This window comes from Pan paniscus, chromosome 18 (assembly GCF_029289425.2).
Source record: "Pan paniscus chromosome 18, NHGRI_mPanPan1-v2.0_pri, whole genome shotgun sequence".
NCBI lineage: Eukaryota > Metazoa > Chordata > Mammalia > Primates > Hominidae > Pan > Pan paniscus.
The window spans coordinates 29,936,656-29,960,430 of record NC_073267.2 but is presented as its reverse complement, the minus strand read 5'-3'; the positions used below and the strand labels follow the sequence as shown (position 1 = coordinate 29,960,430).

At 41.6% G+C, this 23,775-nt stretch overlaps 2 protein-coding genes and 1 pseudogene across 5 annotated transcripts in view; all 3 read left to right on the top strand.

The window, feature by feature from the left end:
- LOC117978496 (putative L-type amino acid transporter 1-like protein MLAS) overlaps positions 1 to 4,663 on the top strand; it is a 40,653-nt gene extending 35,990 nt beyond the window's left edge. For all 4 annotated transcript variants that reach the window (XR_010110214.1, XR_010110213.1, XR_010110212.1 and 1 more), the window contains 2 exons: positions 2,170 to 2,290; positions 4,565 to 4,663. The gene's annotated coding sequence lies outside the window, so the exon portion shown is untranslated. The remainder of the gene's footprint in view (positions 1 to 2,169; positions 2,291 to 4,564) is intronic.
- Positions 4,664 to 5,385: 722 nt separating this feature from the next.
- The window catches only part of LOC117977932 (nuclear pore complex-interacting protein family member B8-like), a 49,764-nt gene continuing 31,374 nt past the window's right edge, over positions 5,386 to 23,775 (top strand). Inside the window, exons 1-4 of the mRNA XM_063597427.1 lie at positions 5,386 to 5,460; positions 11,453 to 11,562; positions 12,537 to 12,684; positions 13,059 to 13,218. The gene's annotated coding sequence lies outside the window, so the exon portion shown is untranslated. The remainder of the gene's footprint in view (positions 5,461 to 11,452; positions 11,563 to 12,536; positions 12,685 to 13,058; positions 13,219 to 23,775) is intronic.
- On the top strand, positions 5,671 to 9,045 carry LOC134729274 (putative uncharacterized protein encoded by LINC00269; annotated as a pseudogene).

Genomic DNA, 23,775 nt, shown 5'->3' with positions numbered 1-23,775 from the left:
CTGAGCATAAGATGGAACTCATATGAAAACTTGTGTATCTTTATATTCTTTGATAGCCTGATATCAAAGAACATAAACAAATTAAAAATGAGGTAGCTAGATTGCCACACTTCAGCAGCCTCAGACATTAGCTGCACTGTATATAGCACATCCAATGAGGGTTCAGTGGAAAAGACACAAGAAATGAACCCCAGGCATTGTACTCTGCTTTGAATAAGGAGAAAGAAGCATGTGTGATACAGTCATAAAAAATTTAATCTAACTGATGAAAATTTTACCGTTAGGATAAAACTCGCTTTTAGGAGCATATACTTTTGCTGAACATGTTGCTAAATAAAATAGGATATTGATTATATAGTAAGTTGTGTGCTTGAGCAGAAATGTCAGAACTTAAAGATAAATGAAACCAGCATATCGGTATTTTAAACCAATATGGTTTCAAAATGGTTTAATATCTTTGCTTCATTTTTAATGTCTAAAAGGTGGTTGTTTGAAGACTGTACAGAGTTGAAATAAAAAGCCGTTAATTCAGACATAAAATAAAAGGGACATAATTTATAGGATAGGTGTATATTGATTTATGAGGATCTTTTAGGCCTTTGAGAATGGTAGAATGGTGGGGTTTTAATTTTTTTTATTTATTTTTGGAGCTGGAGCCTCACTCTGTCACCCAGGCTGGAGTGTAGTAGTGCAATCATAGCTCACTGTAGTCTTGAACTCTTGGGCCCAGGTGAACTTCCCACCTCACTCAGCCCTACAAGCGGGTGTCACCATGCCCAGCTTTTTTTTTTTTTTCTTTTTAAAGTGGGGTGGTGCCATCACGACTCAGTGCAGCCTCTATCTCTTGGGCTCAAGTGATCCTCCCACCATAGCTCCTGCTAATTTTTTATTTTTGTAGAGATGGGGTCTCAGTGTTTCCCAGGCTGGTCTTGAACGTTTGGCCTCAAGCAGTCTTCCCACCTCAGCCTCCCAAAGTGTTGGGATTATAGACATGAGCCACTGTGCATGCATGGCCAAGAATGCTTCCCCCTCCGCCCTCTCCCCCCTACTCTTTTTTTTTTTTTTTTTTTTTTTTTGGAGACATGGTCTCTGTTGCCCAGGCTGGAGTGCAGTGGCACGATCTTGGCTCACTGCAGCCTTGACCTCCCAGGCTGAAGTGATCCTCCCACCTCAGCCTCTCAAGTAGTTGGTGGGACTACTGGTGTGAGCCACCACGCCTAACTAATTTAAAAACAAATTTGGTAGAGATGAGGTGTTGTTATGTTGACATGGCTGGTCTCAAACTCCTGGACTCAAGCGAACCTTCCAGCTAATCCTCTCAAAGTGCTAGGATGATAGATGTCAGTCACTATGCCCAACCTCCACGGATACTTTTAATGAAAACTATGGGTAGACTAAATAAAATCCTGTATGTATTGGTTGTTAAATATTAGAGAAATATTGTTTAACATTTGCTCTGTTTTCTCCCCTATTTTATTAGAAATTTAGTACACAATTGGCCATTATAGTGAAGTGGGGGATTTTGTTTGTGTGTGTATTGGAAATAATATGATTTTTGAAGATATTATGTGGTAAGCATGAGAGTGCTTATCTTTCAAAAGAGACCATCAGTAGATAGAAACTTTAATAAGCTTAAAGTGACTTGTATGTTCAGTTTTGAAAGATTGACTCCCAAAAGCCCAAGAGCTAGCTTGTAGTATGTGTGGGCAGGCTATTCCCATGCTGTCAATACCATTACTGTCGTGGTGTATTTCATGATAAAGATTCTGAGCTTCAGCCATTTAGTGACATTGGGAGAAACGAAGTTGGGTATATGGGAAATAGAGGATGGCAGATTCCATTTCCTGTCATAGTAGCACTTTAGGATTTTTTAGCCAAGATCATGTTTACATATTGTAGTAAAGGCATCATTATTATTCAGCTACTGAGAACTAGAATATTAAGAGACTGCTGGCAAGGCAAGCAGTTAATTTTCAGTTGAAATTGCATTAAGTAAAAAGTATTTTCTTGCTTTGTGGAAGCACGGGAATTTTTTTAAAAAGCTGCTGGTTTTCCCCATTTACAGGTTCTGTACAGAGTAATGAGATGTGTGACGGCTGCAAACCAGGTGTTTTTTTCTGTGGCTGTGTTGACAGCTGCTAATGAGTGTGTTGGTGTTTTGCTCGGCAGCTTGGATCCTAGCATGACTATACATTGTGACATGGTCATTACATATGGATTAGACCAACTGGAGAATTGCCAGACTTGTGGTACCGATTATATCATCTCAGTCTTGAATTTACTCATGCTGGTATGTGAATTATTCTTTTCCTTTTTAATGTGTTGGTTTATTCAGGCCCTTAAATGGATATGTAAGAAATGAAGGGCTTTGTCTGGGTATGGTGGCTCATGCTTGTAATCCCAGCGCTTTGGGAGGCCAAAGCAGAAGGATTGCTTGCATCCAGGAATTCTGGCACAGCTTGGGCAATGTAGTGAGACCCCATCTGTACAAAAAGTCAAAAATTAGCTTGGTGTAGTGGTGTGCACCTGCAGTCCTAGCTACTCGGGAGGCTGAGGGAGGAGGATCGATTAAGCTCAGGAACTTGAGGTTGAAATGAGCTCTGATTGTGCCACTGCACTCAGCCAAGGTGACAAAAAAGGCCCTGTCTCCAAAAAAGAAAAAAAAATAAGGGCTTTGCTTTATTATATAATTTTTTTAGAGTACATTCATCAGTCTTATAATCTATGCTTTCATTTTAGTGTCTATTTACTTTTATTTTTAATGCAATTTTTTTTGAGACAGGGTCTCACTCCGTTGCACAGGATGAAGTGCAGTGGCATGATTTTGGCTCACTGTAGCCTCGACCTCTTGGGTTCAGGTGATCCTCCCACCTCAGCCCCCCAGGTAGCTAGGACTACAGGCGTGCACCACCACACCTGGCTAATTTTTTATATTATTTTGTAGAGATGGAGTTTTGCCATGTTGCCCAGGCTGGTCTTGAATTCTTGGGCTCAAGCAATCCACCTGCCTTGGCCTCCCAAAGTACTGGGATTATAGGCATGAGCCACTCTGCCAGGCCTCTATTTTTAGTGGTTGATAGCTAGTCTTAGTGTAGCTTTACTAGTTTTTTCTGAGGAAGCATTGCTCTACGCACCAGATTCTTTCTTTTTTTCTTTTCTTTCTTTTTTTTGGGTCACAGGATCTTGCTGTATTCCCCTGGCTGGAGTGCAGCGGTACAATCAAAGCTCACTGCAGCCTCAAACTCCTGGGCTCAAGTGATCCTCCCACTCAGCCTCCCGACTATCTGCGACTACAGATGCATGCCACCATGCCTGGCTAACCTTTATATTTTTTGGAGAGAATGGGGTCTCGCTACATTGTCTAGGCTGGCCTTAAATTCTTGGTCTCAAGTAATCCTCCTGCCTTGCCCTCCCAAAGTGCTGGGATTACAGGTGTGAGCAATCATGCCTGGCCTCCTTTAATTTTTTCTTTTTTCTTTTTTCTTTTTTTTTTTTTTTGAGACGGAGTCTCGCTCTTCTGCCCAGGCTGGAGTGCAGTGGCACAATTGTATTTTTAGTAGAGACGGGGTTTCACCATGTTAGCCAGGATGGTCTCGATCTCCTGACCTCGTGATCTGCCTGCCTTGGCCTCCCAAAGTGCTGGGATTACAGGCGTGAGCCACCGCACCCGGCCGGCCTCCTTTAATTTCTTAACCATAAATATCCTCCCCCCACTTTTATTATGGATATTCTGAAGCACATAAAAATAGGGAGCATAGTATAATAAATTTGTACATATTTAACACTCAGCTTCTATAATTAGAAACAAATGGCCCATCTGGTTTCATCTAGGCCTCTTTGCTATCCTTTCATCTCCAACTGGATTATTTTAAAGCAAATTCTAGATGACATTCTGCTGAGCATTTCTGCCGGAATTACACCTCTCTTTGCTAATGTGAAAAAATGCCCATGATAACTGTAAAATACGTGTGTCCTATTTAGGTGTCTCAACACTTTAATGTCACAGTATTAAGGCCTTAAAATATAGCTTAGATATATTTTTCTAAATTTAAAGACTTTATTTTTTAGATATACAGAAAATTGAGCAGAAAACAATGAGTTCCCATATACCTTCTTCATCCCAACAGTTTCCCCCTCATTAACATATTGTGTTAGTGTGGTACATTTATTACAAAGGAGTGAATATTGATATATTATTATTAACTAATTTTATAGTTTACTTTGTGTTATGTATTCTATGGACTTTAACATGTGTAATGACATGTTTCCCCTATTACCAGTATCATACAGGATAGTTTCACTTCCCTAAAAACCTTTTATGTTCTACCCACTCCTTCCTCGTTCCCTCTCCCCACTCCTCCCTCCCCCCATCTTAAGCCCATGGCAACCCCTGATCTTTTTACTGTCTCCATCGTTTTGCCTTTTCCAGAATGCCATGTAGTTGGAGTCATATAGTATGTAGCCTTTTCAATTGGCTTCTTTCAGTTACCAGTGTGCCTTTAAGGTTTCTCCATGTCTTTTTGTAATTTGAGAAGCTCATTTTTAAAAAATTTTATTCTTTTAGATTGTTGAACAGATAAATACGAAACTGCCATCATCATTTGTAGAAAAACTGTTTATACCATCATCTAAACTACTATTCTTGCGTTATCATAAAGAAAAAGAGGTAAGTAATACACTGATAATGAATTTTGACAACTTGAGTCACTGAAGAGTCGGACCTAAAGTTGCTTACCAGGCTATATAAGTGAAATTGAGTGAAATGTGAAATGTTTGATTTAGAATATAGTGATTGTATTTGTTCTTTTAAATTTATATTTCTTGATAATCATACTGAATACTTTCATGAATGGTGTGCCAGATACTCTTTTCAAACTATGCATCTTTTGCTGTTATTAAATTTATTAAATTTTCATAAGGGTAAAACAAGTTGACACATTTATAAAGTTATAAATTAAGAAGTACTGTATATTTGGTAAACAAAAATGACTGGCTTTTCAACCACCCCCTAGTCAAATCCACCACAGACTTTCCTGGTAGATTTAAGAAACCCAGTCTTAAACTGCTATTTGCATATGTCTTTTGATGTTGATTATTTAAAAAAAAAAAAAAAAAACGGCCATTTTGGAAATTTCCTATTGACAGTTTTCATTTATAGTACTCTTTATTTGTGATAAAACTTAATAGATTTGAAATAGCATACTGATCTGTGTCAGTTTTCTGATTGGCTTTTAAAAAATTAAAATATTAAGTGCTACAGACAGTGAATTGATCGATCTTAAATTTATTTGTATCATCAGCACTAATACAGATAGTGATTTATTTTCCATATAATTTTAGAAGATTTATTTTCCATTTATCACTTCCTTGAATTTTTTGTTTTTCAGGTTGTTGCTGTAGCCCATGCTGTTTATCAAGCAATGCTCAGCTTGAAGAATATTCCTGTTTTGGAGACTGCCTGTAAGTTAATATTGGGAGAAATGACTTGTGCCCTAAACAACCTCCTGCACAGTCTGCAACTTCCTGAGGCCTGTTCTGAAATAAAACATGAGGCTTTTAAGAATCATGTGTTCAATGTAGACAATGCAAAATTTGTAGTTAAATTTGACCTCAGTGCCCTGACTACAATTGGAAATGCCAAAAACTCACTAATTGGGGTGAGTCTTTAATTGTAATGACTTTGTTTTATCCACAGTTAAGCCTTTTCTCATTACATATTTATGTATTTCACTGTCATGTCAACATGTCTGCAGAATCACTGTATGTAACAGCCATATTTAAGACATGCCTGGATACATAAAATTGGTAGGAATGTTTTCTTGCCATTATATTTAACTTTTCTTCTTTTTCCTTGACAAATCTTGGTAAGTTTTTTTATATTAGTTTTATTTTCTAGAAAACGTCTTATGAATTTCTCCTATTTGCTCTAGCATGCTTACAGAAAATGTCAGTGTTTCTTACAGCTCAAATTTGTATAGTTGTTTTAAAATGCGGTCTCTTTCTTCTTCCCCTGGTACTTTTTTCTTTCTGTCTACTGAAGTTAGTTCTTATACATGGTCTTATATTTTGGCTGTCTCTTTTTCCCTAGGAACATTCATACAGGTTGAATATTCCTTATCTGAAATACTTGGGACTGGAAGTGTTTTCGATTTTGGATTTTGGAATACGTTTTTTTTTTTTTGGAGATAGTGTTTTACTCTTGTTGCCCAGGCTGGAGTGCAATGGCGAGATCTTGGCTCGCTGCAACCTCCGCCTCCCGGGTACAAGCGATTCTCCTGTTTCAGCCTCCCAAGTAGCTCAGATTACAGGCATGCGCCACCACGCCTGGCTAATTTTTTTGTATTTAGTAGAGATGGGTTTTCACCATGTTAGCCAGGCTGGTTGTGAACTCCTGACCTCAGGTGATCCACCTGCCTTGGCCTCCCAAAATGCTGGGTGCCCAAAATGGTGGGCACCACCATGCCCAGCCGGAGTTTGGAATATTTTCATAACACTTACTGGTGAGCATCCCTAATCTGAAAATCCTAAATCTAAAATGCTCCAAAATTTGAAACTTTTTGAGCACCAGTATGATGCCCCAAGTGGAAAATCCCACACCCGACCTCATGTGATGAGTCCAAACTGTTGTATGCACAAAATTATTTAAAATATTGCATTAAATGACCCTCAGGCTATGAATAGAAGGTGTCTATGAAACATAAGTGAATTTCGTCTTTAGACTTGGGTCCCATCCCCCACATATCTCATTTTATATGTATGCAAGTATTCTCAAATCCAAACATATACAAAGTCTGAAACACTTCTGGTCCCAAACATTTTGAATAAGGGATACTCAACCTGTAGTCTTTCTTTTGGTGGTGGTGGGGGTGGGGGGCTTTTTTTTTTTTTTTTTTTTTTTGAGACAGAGTCATGCTGTTGTCAACTGGGCTGGAGTGCAGTGGTGCAATCTCGGCTCACTGCCACCTCTGCCTCCCGGGTTCCAGCAATTCTCCTGCCTCAGCCTCCCGAGTAGCTAAGATTACAGACACCTGCCACTACGACGGGCTAATTTTTGTATTTTTAGTAGAGACTTGGTTTCACCATGTTGGTCAGGCTGGTCTCAAACTCCTGACCTCAGGTGATCCACCCGCCTCAGCCTCCCAAAGTGCTGGAATTACAGGCATGAGCCACCGCGCCCAGCCCGTGTGTGTTTTTTTTTAAGTAATTCGACGTGGCCCTGCTCTTGATTTGTATTTATTGTTTATGGTTTGTGTATTTCTTCTTCCTATTGGACCACACAGAGTTGAAAAACATTATTTTTAATAGAAAATAATAGGTGTAGGCTGGGCACGGTTGCTGACACCTGTAAACCCAGCACTCTGGGAGGCCAAGTCGGGCTGATCACTTGTGGTCAGGAGTTTGAGACCAGCCTGGCCAACATGGTGAAAGCTCGTCTCTACTAAAAATAGAAAAATTAGCCAGGGGTGGTGGTGCACACCTGTAATCCTAGCTACTTTGGAGGCTGAGGTAGGAGAATTGCTTGAACCCAGGAAGTGGAAGTTGCAGTGAGCTGAGATCACACCACCGCACTCCAGCCTGGGCTACAGAACTAGACTCTGTCTCAAAAGAAAAAAAGAAAGAAAGAAAGAAAGAAATGGATGTAATTAGGGAATAAAGTTTTTAGGAGGAAGAAGGTAAAATTTGATGTTTGCGCTTCAATGTACTCCGTGTTGTTTGATTGGATTGCCTTGTATAATTCCATAGCTGCTTCGCTTATTACCAGTTACAGCTTATGTTTGAAGTCACAATAAACTCTTCTTCAAACATGAAAGCTTGATTTTTGAGGAAAATTATTCACATTATTTACAGATTCAAAGATGTTTATGTCCTGTACTCTAGAAATAAGGAGAAAGTAGGTGGGGATGGGGCAGTCAGGTGGAATGGAGTGTCTTGGCAGTGTAAAGGAAAAAGATGGATGGAAAAGGGGTAGGGTGGCAGGGTGTGCCTTTGTTTCCTTATTGAACAGGGCACCTTGCCATTTGCAGTATATGGAAAATTGAGGAAATACAGTCTACTTCCACAAAAGGCACATACAAAGGGCTCTGTTTAGACCAGAGATCAGCAAACTATGGTCTGTGGGCCAAATACAGCCCAGCACCTGTTTTTTGTCTGTTATTTTAAGTGTATACTTCACTGATTTTTACTATATTCACAGAAGTGTACAACCGTCACAACACTAGTGCCTGTTTTTGTAAAGAAAGTTCTCGTTGGGCTGGGCGCAGTGGTTCACGCCTGTAATCCCTCGGGAGACTGAGACAGGCAGATCACCCAAGCTCAGGAGTTCAAGACCAGCCTGGCCAACATGGTGAAACCCTATCTCTACTAAAAAAATACAAAAGTTAGCAGGGCGTGGTGATGGGCACCTGTAATCTCAGCTACTTGGGAGACTGAGGCAGGGAGAATTGCTTGAACCCCGGAGGTAGAGGTTGCAGTGAGCTGAGATCGCCCCATTGCACTCCAGCCTGGGCAACAGAGCGAGAGACTCCGACTCAAGAAAGTTTTCTTGGAACACAGGTACTCTCATTCCTGTGTTTTGTGTGTGGCTGGTGTTTTGTTTTGAGAGAGAGAGTCTTAACTTTGTCATCTAGGCTGGAGTGCATTGGTATGATCTCGGGTCACTGCAACCTCTGCCTCCCAGGTTCAAGCGATTCTCCTGCCTCAGCCTCCCGAGTAGCTGGGATTACAAGTGTGCGCCACCATGCCCAGCTAATTTTTGTAATTTTAGTAGAGATGGGGTCCCGCTGTGTTGCCCAGGCTGGTTTCAAACTCCTGGGCTCAAGTGATCTGCCCACCTTAGCCTCCCAAAGTGCTAGGATTACAGGTGTGAGCCACAACACCTGACCTGTGGCTGTTTTCTTACTGTAGCGATAGACGAGGAGTTGCTGCATTGCATAGAGATGCTATATTGCACGCAACGGCTTTACTGACTTCACAAAAAAGTATTTGTCCCAGGTGTAGTGTACTAGATCCCTTCCAATCTGTAATTTTAATTTAAAAATGTCCAAATACCCCTGTTTTGAAGGATAAACTCTGTATGCTTGTGCTTATTTTGGAGAAGCCATAAACTTACTTTGTTTTGTACATGATCAGATGTGGGCGCTATCTCCCACTTTTTGTACATGATCAGATGTGGGCGCTATTCCAACCTTTTAAAGCAAAGATTAGATAAAGATTATTGATAGAAGGATTAATTGGACCTCACTCACCTTTTCTGTGCCATAAGGAAAGCAGTTAGGTAAAGCTGACCTTCTTTGGAGGGAAGACACAAGGTTAAGACATGCCCATCAGGATGCCCTTTGGGCCTAGACCTGATGTGAGAATGATGGGCTTGGAGTGTTCTGGAAATAGCTGGGAGGCCTGTGTGTTTAGGAGCGCCTTAAACAGTAGGATATAAGGGCAGAGAAGTAGCTGGGAACTGAGAAAAGAACTTTGGCTGTTATTCTAGTAAGACTGAAAATTTCAGGTGGGATTTGAACAGAGATGTGTTGTGATCTGACTTGGTGGTTCATTCTGCTATGGTGAAGAGACTGGAGGTGGGGGGCAAGTATGGAAGCATGGAGACCATTAATTTATGGGGGCAATGGTAGAGGGAAGAGAAACAATGCTATTAACTGGAGTAGGAGCACACAGAGAACAAGCCATGTTTTAAGATTTCTAATGAAATGTGCAGACGAGATTGTTGGGTAAGCTGTTAAGAATTGGATTTTGAACTAAGGAGAAAGTCTAAGCTTGAGAGATTTGCAGATGATTAGTACACAGAAAAGGCCCTCTTTCCTTTTCAGTCTCTATACTCTAGAGCCTTTGTAAGCAACCAAACCAGAGAGAAGCCTCTGGAGAATAGTGAGTGAAGAGGAAGGAAGGCCTGGGTCAGAATCCTAGTTTAACATTTTTGTGAAAGGATAGAAGAGGAAGCCATTCAAAAAAATACAGGGACATTGAGAAGGGAAGTGTCCTAGATATAGGACATCCAGATGGGAGTAGTCAGCCTTGTCAGATGCTCTAGGGATTATAAGGAAAAAGAGTTTTGTAGAGAGACAGAAGAAGCTAGATTGAATACTATTGAGTGGTAGAGACATTTGAAAATGAAAAGCTTGAGGTGAGTTATTTGGTCAGTGAGTTTTTCTTGAAGTCGAGGATAGGAAGCTGTTGCTGGAGGGAAATATGAGATGTTTATTTTAAATGTTGGAGAGATTATGTTCTTTTGGCCAAGGGGAAGGAGCCACTAGGAAGCAGAGGTTGAAGAAACAGGAGAAAGAACATTGATAGATTAACTGGCCCTCACCTTTTCTCTGCCTCAAGGAAAGCAGTCAAAGTTGGTATAGACAGAATTTTGGCAGTGTATGGTGGATTGGGGGTAGGGGTAGAGGAAATTAAAGCCTGTGTTTTTTTGTTTATTTGTTTGTTTTTTTCTGAGGACTGAGTCATTAGCTGAAAGCATAGGGCATTATAGAGCATAGTGGGGACTTGGGGAACCTGCCACTGGAGAGAGCTTAGGACCTTTTAATGGCAGAAATGATGACTGTGTTGGCAGCAGTTCATCAGTGCCCGGTACTCAAGGGTCCCCCTGAGAAGCCAGTGGTTGCACTGATCTAGGTAGAATCAGGCACAGAATAAGTCAGGTGATGTGCCTTTCTAGCACTGGCCTCAGGCTGAGTTATAAGGGAAGTTACACAGCGAGAGGGACAGGCAAAGATGGAAAAGAGAGAGAGTGAGAAACAGTGTCTTCTTCCTGGCTGGAGAGCCCGTGTCATGAAAATGGGGACAGGGAAAGGGATCTGAAAGGAGCAGCATAGAAGCTGGAAGGATGAGGCCTGTCTTCCTGGCATTGATGCTGCAGGACTACAGGAAAGAATTTCAGAGGTGTCATTATTTTTCATATAAGCAGATGAAAGAGAAGAATTCTTTGAAAAAAGAAAAGTAGGTGAAAAAGGGAGAGACGGACGGATGCCAGCAGTGAAAGAAGCCAGGACTGAGATACAAGATTGTGATGCTGGGAGAGCTGCAAGGGCTCATGCTGTAGGTGAGGAGTGAGGCTGCACAGGGAGCTCACTGGCAGCTTGGAGAGAACTGGATGTCAAAGTTGTCCTGCAGAGGTCTACTGTCAGTGTGTTAGGCTCTGAAGAGAACAGGCTGCAACACATGAAAACAGGAAGGAGGCACAGGGGCGAGTCAGCTCCACCGAAAGTCTGTAGCTGTGACTTTCTGGTTTGCCACTCCAATTTGAGTACTAATTAAGTGGTAGTCACATCTTCAACATAAAAACCAAAATAATGGCATCCTCGTGGAAGGAATTTTGTCAGAAAAATGCTGTGTACTTTGCTGTGTTCCTAGGATTTGTTCTGTTTTTGTTTGTTTTTTTTAATGGTTCCACAGGCTGCATAGGAATACAAGCTAACCAATATTTTAATTACAGATCATTAAGCAGCTTTGAGTCTGGAAAATTTGTCGAATGTACCGAGCAATTAGAATTGTTACCAGGAGAAAATATCAATCTACTTGCTGGAGGATCAAAAGAAAAAATAGGTAGGTATTTGAGAAAATAGTTTTAAAGTTATTTTAGTGGACAAGTTGCTCAAAATGTTTGGCTTAGTATATTTTACTGGAAAATCTGGAAGTTATTTTACATTTTTGGGGGGGCAGAATCCCATGTGAAGCAACAAATTTAGGGCTGCCCTATTTATGTTTGATTTGGGAAATGAAAAGCACTTAAAATTAAGTCAAATAAAAAAAAGACCACCTTAATACTTTGAGATTTATCTAGCCATTTTGTTTGACAAAGGACAAAGTAGTGTTTCAGCTAAATATTTTTCTTGATTTTCATCTTGATGTGGCTCATTAATTAAGTTCTTTATCACAAATGGAACACTTTATAAAATGTTATTAAAAAGTTTAATGAGTATTCTGGATTGAACAAGATTTGCTAATGCAGGTCTAGATTTGTCCCCTTAAATAGTAGATTGACTTACCGATTTTCTTTTTTGTTGAGACAGAGTCTCACTCTGTTGCCCAGGCTGGAGTGCAGTGGCGCGATTTCGGCTCACTGCAACCTCCGCCCTCTGAGTTCAAGCGATTCTCCTGCCTCAGCCTCCTGAGTAGCTGGGATTACAGGTGTCTGCCACCGTGCCCAGCTAATTTTTTGTATTTTTAGTAGAGACGGGGTTTCATCATCGTGGCCAGGCTGGTCTTGAACTCCTGACTTCGTGATCCACCCACCTTGGCCTCCCAAAGTGCTGGGATTACAGGCGTGAGCCACACGCCTGACCTCGACTTACTGATTTTTGAGCCTTTGAAGGCAACTGCTTTTTAAGGGTCTGAGGTACAGTAATTTTGTATGAGGTATGATTTTTATATAGCTCTCAGTAATGCTTATAGTGTTTAACTGCCTGAAATATTAAAGGAGCTGTTCATTGGTGATTAGTTTTTAATAATGCCAAACATAAATCAAAATTTATAATAAAAGCACATTAACTTAATGACATTTCATTTAACTTCTGTAGACATGAAAAAACTGCTTCATAACATGTTAAGTCCAGATCCAAGGGAACCTCAGAAATCTGTTGAAGTTCCATTGTTAAGAAGTTCTGTTTGTTTGGCAACTGCTTTAAACCCAATAGAACAAGATCAGAAGTGGCAGTCTATAACTGAGTAAGTTTACTCTTACGGAGGTAAATGTACATTGTGTATATCATGTGATAAACATACATGGGGTGAAGAGGGCTGGAAGGAGAGTTACTAGATTACTAAATACTAGTGCTAATAGCTTCATTTTAGTTGTAGAAGTCATATGATATATGAATGCTGCTTGCCAACAAAAACTGAGGTTGAAATGAAATAAAATGTAAAAATCCCCAAAAGCAAATGTCTTGACTTGCTAATATCATTTTATTATAGAGCAGGCTGCTCCTCTTACTGCCCCCTAACTTTGGATGTCAGTTTGATAGCATCTTACCAATTGCTTTATTCTTTGAGTGGTTATGAATTGTAATTTTTATTAATTGACAGTAAATATTTTGTTTCAGAAATGTGGTAAGGTACTTGAAGCAAACATCCCGCATCGCTATTGGACCTCTGAGACTTTCTACTTTAACAGTTTCACAGTCTTTGCCAGTTCTAAGTACCTTGCAGCTGTATTGCTCATCTGCTTTGGAGACCACAGTTTCTAACAGACTTTCAACAGAGGTCTGTATATTTTTACAAGCACACTCTTATGCCTATTAATGGTCATTAGTGTAGAACAAAGACCTTATTTTTTGAGTTTTTTGGAATAGGATTTGTAGTTGGGCAAGCTGGTAAATCCAGAAATCTAACATGCTGTTTTCAGGCAGTCTTTCATTTGGGAAGTACATGGGGCAGATGGAAGAACCTGAGATAATCTCAAGGATGGCAAATTGCTCAGTTTTTTCTTCTATTTTTGGGGTGGGAGGTGGTGTATGTAAAGACAGTTCCTTTAGGCGGATTACGTAAATTTTAGATTTGCTGCAAACAAACATCTCTCCTCTTCATCCTAAATGGGGTAAAGTTCGACCAGAGATGGGGGCTTCTGAATGAATGGTGATCTTCGAGAACTTCATAATAAAGCATTAGTTGTAATGTTTTTCTGCAGTCTGCTTTATAGTAAATGTGCTGTGACTTTTTTTTTGTAATGTGCTTTATTAAGTATATTGATAAATTAGACTTAATATTCTGAAGAAGATTTCCCTTCAAAACAAAAGGCTTTCTCTTACTGTGTGCTTGCCTCTTGTGAGTAGAAGATAAATGATGTAAGGGTGTAGTGTAATAGATAAAACTACTGCAATCAATCTGAAGTAGCCAAACTATATTGCAGTCTTGGACTTAAGACTTGCTATATATCTGCAAACATATCAACAGCCTGTTTTACGTTGAGTAATTTTGGTTTTTCTCTGGCGGGACTGTCTTATTCCACTCTTCGGCGAAGCTTTACATTCATGTAAACAGCATGACGAGAGGCCATGGATGCAGGCATTAAGGTATACTGTGTACCAGAATCAGTTGTTGGAGAAAATTAAAGTTAAGTGGTTTTCCTTTTTTTTTTGTAAGAGAAAATTAAAGGTGTTTTTTTTTTAATTTTGCTTTATTGAGGTTTATATTACACATTCTAAGTGTATGGTTTCATGAGTTCTAACATGTCTTCACTTGTGTGACCACCAATAGGATCGAGATACAGAACAGCATCTTACCCCAGAAGGTTCCCTTGGGATCATCTCCTCATTTGCCCCTGTCAGCAGTTACTGATTTGCTTTCTGTCACTATGGATTAGGCTTGTCTTTACTAAAGTTTCATGTACGTGAAATCATAACAACATGTTCTCTTGTGTTTGGCTTCTCTTGCTCAGCATGATATTTTTAAGGTTCACCCATATTGCATGTATCAGGAATATAATCCTTTTTATTATTGAGTAGTGTTCTATTGTATGTATATACCACAGTTTATTTCTCCCTTCATCCTTTGCTAGATTTTGGGGTTTTTTCACATTGCGCTATTCAGTATAAACCTGCTCTAAACATTCATGTGCAAGTCTTTGAGTGGACATATATTTGCATTTCTCTTGAGTGAATGCACCTTGTTGGGTCACGTGGCTTAACTTAAAAAAATTTTAATCACTGTGGTGCATATGTAGTGATTATATCATAATTTTATTTTCTTGATGATTAATGATGTTGAGTGTATTTCATTTGTATTTTAGTTTGCAAATGTTTGTTCAAATTCTTCACCCGTTTTTAATGAAGACGTAAGACTTATTTTTGTGTTCTGAACATAAGTTCTTTGTCACATAAAATGTGCTATGAATGTTGAGTTTTAAATACTCCAAATGAATGGCTAGAGAATTACTATTTGTAGAAATATTTATATGTCAAAGGGATGCTAACAATTTACTTTATTGCTCTAAAATAGAAAAGTTGCCAGAATGCTGTGGAGTTTTAGTGGAAAACATGATAGCTGGTGTTACTGAGTAAATTTGAGTGTTAAATGTCAGTGTAAGCTAACGGCCAAGATAGGGACCACTGCAGGGTGGTTACTTGCAGCTATGACTCAACTGGTCCTTCACTGCCAAACATACCTGGGGTTGGATCATTGGCCTGACGTTTGCAAATTGAGGAACCTTAGGGCAAATCAGTGAACTTCTGAACTGCCTTCGTCTTCAGTTATATGGGGATTTCCCCACTTTTGAGATACTTGTAAGGATTGTATGAGATGAAGAGATGAGACAAGGTATATAAAAGTCCTAGCACAGAGCGTGTCATATAATATGGCTTCACAAGCACCCTCATCTCCTTTCCAGTCGTTTTTTGTTTTTGTTTTTGTTTTTTTGAGACCATCTCACTCTGTTGCCCAGGCTGGAGTGCCTCTTCATTTTTATTTCTTTATTCAGCAAATATTGATCAAATGTGCTTTGTACCAGGTACTGAGCTCTACGTTGGGATATAATGGTGATCAAGGAGATTGTAGATTCTGGCAGGGAAAACTGACATCAAACACGGCGACCCAACATAGTGAGACCCTGTCTCTACTAGAAGAACTTTAAAAATCACCTAGGTGTGGGCTGGGCACGGTGGCTAACGCCTGTAATCCCAGCACTTTGAGATGCTGAGGCAGGTGGATCACGAGGTCAGGAGATCGAGACCATCCTGGATAACACGGAGAAACCCCGTCTCTACTAAAAATACAAAAAAATTAGCCGGGCGTGGGGGCGGGCATCTGTAGTCCCAATTACTCGGGAGGCTGCAGCAGGAGAATGGCATGAACCCAGGAGGCGGATCTTGCATCGAGTCAAGATCACGCCACTGCACTCCAGCCTGGGCGACAGAATGAGACTCCATCTCAAAAAAAAAAAAGAAACCAAGGATATAGAATAAAACAAGAGTGTAGATTTGGGCATTGAGGCCTTCAAATTGGATTGTTCCCAATGTCCAGAAGAAAAAAAAAATTTAGAAGAGACCCAAATCAGAAAACAAAAGTTGGGCTGAATTCAATGCGAATTATTTTCTAGCTCAATATTAATACTGCTTATGTCAGCTGAATTTCAGCCTTTCAGTAACAGCTAGTCAAGTATTTTTTTAATTGGTTCCTATTGATCGTCATCTTATTTTAGTGGAATCCATTATATTGAAGATGTCAAGTTCCTCATTTCCCATACAAAGAATGTGAGATTCATCTTTCTTGAATCTTTGCTAAGTGTTTAAGGGGACTTTTGGCATCTTTTCAGGAGGACTATAATTGGGCCCTCTAACTAAAAAGTCTCCTATGCCCCTTAGATGAGATTTTTTTTTTTGACCTTGTACCCACCAACATTGGTGGGAGGCTCAGAAGGGACTGTGTTTGTAACTTTGTAGCACTTTCTAAACAGTGACCTGTTGTATGGGCATTATAGGACAGTCCGTGGGGTGGGGCGGGGGATGGGGGAGGTGGACAAATGAGGTCTGGTTTAAAGAATGAGAAGTGTGACCAGGCATGGTGACTCATGCCTGTAATCCAGCACTTTGGGATGCTGAGGCAGGAGGATCACTTGAGCCCAGGAGTTTGAGGTTACAGTAAGCTATGATTGTGCCACTGGGCTCCAGCCTGGGTGACAGAACTAGACGCTGTCTCTCAAAAAAGAAGAAGAGGTGTGTATCCTTCTAAATGATAAAACAGATCACTCCCCTGCTTACATAAAACTTTCCGGTGGCTGGCCAGGCACGGTGGCTCATGCCTGTAATCCCAGCACTTTGGGAGGCCGTGGTGGGCAGATCACGAGGTCAGGAAATCGAGACCATCCTGGCTAACATGGTGAAATCCTGTCTCTACTAAAAACACAAAAAGTTAACCAGGTATGGTGGCATGCACCTGTAGTCCCAGCTACTCGGGAGGCTGAGGCAGGAGAATCGCTTGAACCAGGGAGGTGGAGGTTGCAGTGAGCTGAGATTGCACCACTGCACTCCAGCCTGGGTGACAGAGACTCTGTCTCAAAAAAAAGAAAAGAAAAAAAAAATTAGTTGGGTGTGGTGGCATGTGCCTGTAATCCCAGCTACTGGGGAGCCTGAGGCAGGAGAATCGCTTGAACCTGGGAGGCAGAGGTTACAGTGAGCCGAGATTGCACCACTGCAGTCTGCCTGGGTGACAGAGCTAGACTCTGTCTCAAAAACAGAAAAACAAAAAAACAACTTTCCAGTGGCTTCTCACTGCTCTGAGTATAAACTCCAGGCTCTTCCATTGCAACCAACAGGATCTGGTGATTCGACCCCAGCCCCCCTTTCCAGGCCCTCATCACCTTGATCCTCTCTTAACCTATCCTGCTCCAGCTGCACTGGCTGCCTTCCTATTCCTCCAGCATACCAAGATTGTTTCTGCCACAGGGCCTTTGCATCTGCTGTTCTCTTCGCCTGGACTCCTCTTGGTTCTTTTTTTTTTTTCCTTTGAGATAGAGTCTCACTCTGTCGCCCAGGCTGAAGTGCAGTGGCGCGATCTCGGCTCACTGCAAGCTCCGTCTCCCAGGTTCATGCCATTCTCCTGCCTCAGCCTCCCGAGTAGCTGGGACTACAGGCATCCACCACCACGCCCGGCTAATTTTTTTGTATTTTTAGTAGAGACAGGGTTTCACCGTCTTAGCCAGGATGGTCTCGATCTCCTGACCTCGTGATCCGCCCACCTGGGCCTCCCAAAGTGCTGGGATTACAGGTGTGAGCCACCGTGCCTGGCCATAGAGCAGTCTCTTCCTTTTCCTGTTGGGTCTCTGCTCAAATGTCATGTCAGAGAGGCAGACCTCTGGGGCGGTCTATCTGAGGGAATGCACCCATCTCCCTTCCTCTGACCAGTTAGTTACCTTGCTTATTGTTTCAAAGCTCTTACCACCACCTGAAGTCATCTATCTGGTTTGGTTATTTTATTGTTTAGTAGCAGTCTTTATTTTATTATTATTATTATTTTTTGATGGAGTCTCACTCTGTTGCCCAGGCTGGAGTGCAGTAGCATGATCTCGGCTCACCACAACCTCTGCCTCCCAGGTTCAAGCGCTTCTCCTGCCTTAGCTTCCTGAGTAGCTGGGACTACAGGCACGTGCCACCATGCCCAGCTGATTATTGTACTTTTAGTAGAAACGGGGTTTCACTATGTTGGCTGGTCTTGAACTCCTGACGTCAAGTGATCCGCCCACCTTGGCCTCCCAAAGTACTGGGATTACAGGCATGAGCCACCACGCCAGGATGGTAGCAGTCTTTCCGAGAATGTGGATGCCTTGGAAAACAGGGGCTTTGCCTTGTTTCCCTAGAACCTAGAATGGCATCTGGCACACAGCAGATGCTACATCTATTGTAAATGAATGAATGAAAGAAGTGTCTTTGCAGCCACACTGGCAGCCGTAACATAGTGGTTATAAATCTAGACTCTGGAGTCTCAAGTGCAAATGTCATTGGCCTCTCCTCCAGCCTCCTCAAGGGGCACTCAATGAAAGAACCTGGAAGTGCCCTGATATGACTGTGGTTGGACTGACATGACTGCCAGATGGTGGGACTTGGTCTGGAGCAGAGACTACTTGGAATGGTAGAGGCAAAACTCAACAGCCCCTGGAGCTGCGCTTGTGGTGGAGCTGGACCCTGATTTTAGCTGGACCTTGTTTTTAGAGACAGGGTTTCCTTCTGCAGTCTCAAACTCCTAGCCTTGATTGATCCTCCTGCCTTGGCCTCCCAAAGTGCTGGGACTACAGGTGCATGCAACCACACCTGGCTAATTTTCTTTTCTTCTTTCTTTCTTTTTTTTTTTTTTTGATGGAGTCTTGTTCTGTTGCCCAGGCTGGAGTGCAATGGTGCGATCTCGGCTCACTGCAACCTCTGCCTCCTGAGTTCAATCCATTCTCCTGCCTCAGCCTCCCAAGTAGCTGGGACTACAGGTGTGTGCCACCGTGCCTGGCTAATTTTTGTATTTTTAGTAGGGACGAGACTTCACCATGTTGGCCAGGCTGGTCTCGACCTCCTGACCTCAGGTGATCCACCCACCTTGGCCTCCCAAAGTGCTGGGACTACAGGCACATGCAACCACGTCTGGCTAATTTTCTTGAGTTTTAGTATAGACTGGGTCTCGTTATGTTGTCCAGGCTGGTCCTGAGCCCTAACTACTGGGACAGAAACAAGATGGTAAGATAGAGAAGGAAGAGTGGCCTGCTCAGATGGGGTGGTCCAGAGGCCTCTCGGGGGAGGTGACTCCTTTTTATTTTTTTTGAGATGGAATCTAGCTCTGTCGCCCAGCCTGAAGTGCAGTCGTGTGTTTCATGTGCGTCCGTGTGAAGAGACCACCAAACAGGCTTTGTGTGAGCAACATGGCAGTTTATTTCACCTGGGTGCAGGCGGGCTGAGTCCGAAAAGAGAGTCAGCAAAGGGTGGTGGATTATCATTAGTTCTTACAGGTTTTGGGATAGGGGGTGAAGAGCCATGTTTTGCGGGCAGGGGTGGATCTCACAAAGTACATTCTCAAGGGTGGGGAGAATTACAAAGAACCTTCTTAAGTGTTGGGGAGATTACAAAGTACCTTCTTAAGGGTGGGGGAGATTACAAAGTACATTGAACAGTTAGGGTGGGGCAGAAACAAATCACAATGGTGGAATGTCATCAGTTAAGGCTATTTTTACTTCTTGTGTGGATCTTCAGTTACTTCAGGCCATCTGGATGTATACGTGCAAGTCACAGGGGATGCAATGGCTTGGCTTGGGCTCAGAGGCCTGACAGTGTGATCTTGGCTGACTGCAAACTCTGCCTCCTGGGTTCAAGCAATTTTTGTGCCTCAGCTTCCCGAGTAGCTGGGATTACAGGTGCCCGCCACCATGCCCAGCTAATTTTTGTATTTTTAGTAGAGACAGAGTTTCACCAGATTGGCCAGGCTGGTCTCGAACTCCTGTCTCACGTGTCTGTGTGAAGAGACCACCAAACATGCTTTGTGTGAGCAACATGGCTGTTTATTTCACCTGGGTGCAGGCGGGCTGAGTCCGAAAAAGGAGTCAGCAAAGGGTGATGTGATTATCACTGGTTCTTATAGATTTGGGGATAGGCGGTGGAGTTAAGAGCAGTGTTTTGGGGGCAGGAGGTGGCTCTCATAAAGTACATTCTCAAGGGTGAGGAGAATTACAAAGAAACTTCTTAAGGGTGGGGGAGGTTATAAAGAACCTTCTTAAGAGTGGGGCAGATTACAAAGGACATTGATCAGTTAGGGTGGGGCAGAAACAAATGACAATGATGGAATGTCTTCAGTTAAGGCTGTTTTCACTTCTGTGGATCTTCAGTTGCTTCAGGCCATCTGGATGTATACGTGCAGGTCACTGGGATATGATGGCTTAGCTTGGACTCAGAGGCCTGACATTCCTGTCTTCTTATGTTAATAAGAAAAATAAAACAAAATAGTGGTAGAGTGTTGGGGTGGCGAAAATTTTTGGGGGTGATATGGAGAGATAATGGGCGATGTTTCTCAGGGCTGCTTCGAGCGGGATTAGGGGCGGCATGGGAACCTACAGTGGGAGAGATTCAACTGAAGAAAGATTTTGGGGTAAGGGCTGATACTGTGGGGTTGTTAGAAGGAGCATTTGTCATATAGAATTATTGGTGATATAGAATTATTGAATTATTGGTCATATAGAATTATTGTCATATAGAATCATACGGTTTTGTATGAATTGAGAAACTAAACAGAAGACACACGGTCCGAATAAGAGAAGGAGAAAAACAGGTGTTAAAGGACTAAGAATTGGGAGGACCCAGGACATCCAATTAAGAGAGTGCCCAAGGGGGTTCAGCATAATTATTTGCTTGGTTGGCAAGTTTTTGGACTCTATCCTTGAGTTTTTTTATGTTGTCATATACCAGGCCAGATTGATTTAGGTAAAAACAACACTCTTCATTTAAAAATATACAGAGTTGTCCTTTTTCAGCAATGAGTAAATTGAGGCCTTGGCGATTTTGGAGGAAAGAGAATTGCAAAGCCAGCAATTGTTTATTTATTTATTTATTTATTTATTTATTTATTTAAATTATACTTTAAGTTATAGGGTACATGTGCACAATGTGCAGGTTTGTTACATATGTAAACATGTGCCATGTTGATGTACTGCACCCATTAACTGGTCATTTACATTAGGTGTATCTCCTACTGCTATCCCTTCCCCCTCCCCCACCACACAAGAGGCCCCAGTGTGTGATGTTCCCCTTCCTGTGTCCAAGTGTTCTCATTGTTCAGTTCCCATCTGTGAGTGAGAACATGCGGTGTTTGGTTTTTTGTCCTTGTGATAGTTTGCTGAGAGTGATCGTTTCCAGCTTCATCCATGTCTCTACAAAGGACATGAACTCATCCTTTTTTATGGCTGCATAGTATTCCATGGTCTATATGTGCCACATTTTCTTAATCCAGTCTATCATTGATGGACATTTGTGTTGGTTCCAAGTCTTCGCTATCGTGAATAGTGCCGCGATAAACATATGTGTGCATATGTCTTTATAGCAGCATGATTTATAATCCTTTGGGTATGTATCCAGTAATGGGATGGCTGGGTCAAATGATATTTCTAGTTCTAGATCCCTGAGGAATCGCCACACTGTCTTCCACAATGGTTGAACCAGTTTACAGTCCCACCAACAGTGTAAAAGTGTTCCTATTTCTCCACATCCTCTCCAGCACCTGTTGTTTCCTGACTTTTTAATGATCGCCATTCTAACTGGTGTGAGACGATACCTCATTGCGGTTTTGATTTGCATTTCTCTGATGGCCAGTGATGATGAGCATTTTTTCATGTGTCTGTTGGCTGCATAAATGTCTTCTTTTGAGAAGTGTCTGTTCATATCCTTTGCCCACTTTTTGATGGGGTTTGTTTTTTTTCTTGTAAATTTGTTGGTGTTCTTTGTAGATTCTGGATATTAGCCTTTTGTCAGATAAGTAGATGGCAAAAATTTTCTCCCATTCTCTAGGTTGCCTGTTCACACTGATCCTAGTTTCTTTTGCTGTGCAGAAGCTCTTTAGTTTAATTAGATCCCATTTGTCAGTTTTGGCTTCTGTTGCCATTGCTTTTGGTGTTTTAGACATGAAGTCCTTGCCCATCCCTATGTCCTGAATGGTATTGCCTAGGTTTTCTTCTAGGGTTTTTACAGCTTTAGGTCTAACATTTAAGTCTTTAATCCATCTTGAATTAATTTTTGTATAAGGTATAAGGAAGGGATCCAGTTTCAGCTTTCTACATAGGGCTAGCCAGTTTTCCCAGCACTATTTATTAAATAGGGAATCCTTTCCACATTTCTTGTTTTTGTCAGGTTTGTCAAAGATCAGATGGTTGTAGATGTGTGGTATTATTTCTGAGGGCTCTGTTCTGTTCCACTGGTCTATATGTCTGTTTTGGTACCAGTACCATGCTGTTTTGGTTACTGTAGCCTTGTAGTATAGTTTGAAATCAGGTAGCATGATGCCTCCAGCTTTGTTCATTGGGCTTAGGATTGTCTTGGCAATGCGGGCTCTTTTTTGGTTCCATATGAACATTAAAGTAGTCTTTTGTAACTCTCATCAGCCCAGTTTAATATTACCTATTTATTATAATGTAATGCTGCTCGCACAACTGAGAAAACACTGTTGCTTTACCCCCTCCAGCTCTGTAGCAGCCACGCAGAAATCATAGAACTGTAAACATATGCTAATTACACAACCTATGTAGGCAATCAATATTAAGAAAAATTTTTACTGCCCAGTAATTCTGTGGTTGAACATGTAGAGTCTAATTTTGATCCGCAGTAACATCTAGGTTAATGTTGATTCAGAAGGAAAACATTTGTTGTTGCCATGAGAAGAGGCATTGAAATGCTGAATCACCACCACAAATGTTACCACTATTAATATAAGGAGATACATAGGAAGATCGAATTAGACCATCTCGGACCACCAGGTTTACAATTCCACCTGCAGATACATGCAAGAAGTATTGTCACAATACTTATGTCACGTTATTCCATTGAGGTCATCACCAACTAAGCTTATAATTAATGTGTGGTCAATTTGGTCAATGTCACCAGCGTAGCATACTAACAAAAACAAGGGTTGCAAACTCAAATGCCTATAAGGCAGAACGTAAGACGGTAGGAAGCAAAGTCTATAGGGAGCTATATAATAGAGGCTGCAGATTCATGGCAGATTCTAAAGCACAGCAGTCCCCAACATTTTTGGCACCAGGGACCGGCTTTGTGGAAGACAATTTTTCCACAGGCAGCAAGGGATGGGGCGCAGGATGGTAATGGTCTTGGGATGAAACTGTTCCACCACAAATCATCAGGAATTAGATTCTCATAAGGAATATGCAACCTGGATCCCTCGTGTGTGCAATTCACAACAGGGTTCATTCTCCTGTAAGAATCTAATGATGCTGCTGATCTGACAGGAGGCAGAGCTCAGGCAGCAATGCAAGCAATGAGGAGCAGCCAGAAATACAGACGAAGCTTCAATTGTTACCCACCATTCACCTCCTGCTCTGTGGCCCAGTTCCTAACAGGCCACAGACCAGTACATGTCCATGGCCCAGGGGTCAGGGACCCCTGCTGTGGCACATTGCTTAATAGAGGACTGTAGCAGCCATGTGCCCTGACCTTTCCTTTTTTTTTTTTTTTTTTTAGATGCCAGAAACCCAGAATTTATTTATTTATTTATTTATTTATTTATTTATTTATTTTTTTTAAGACAAGGTCTGGCTCTGTTGCCCAGGTTGGAGTGTAGGAGGGCGATCTCAGC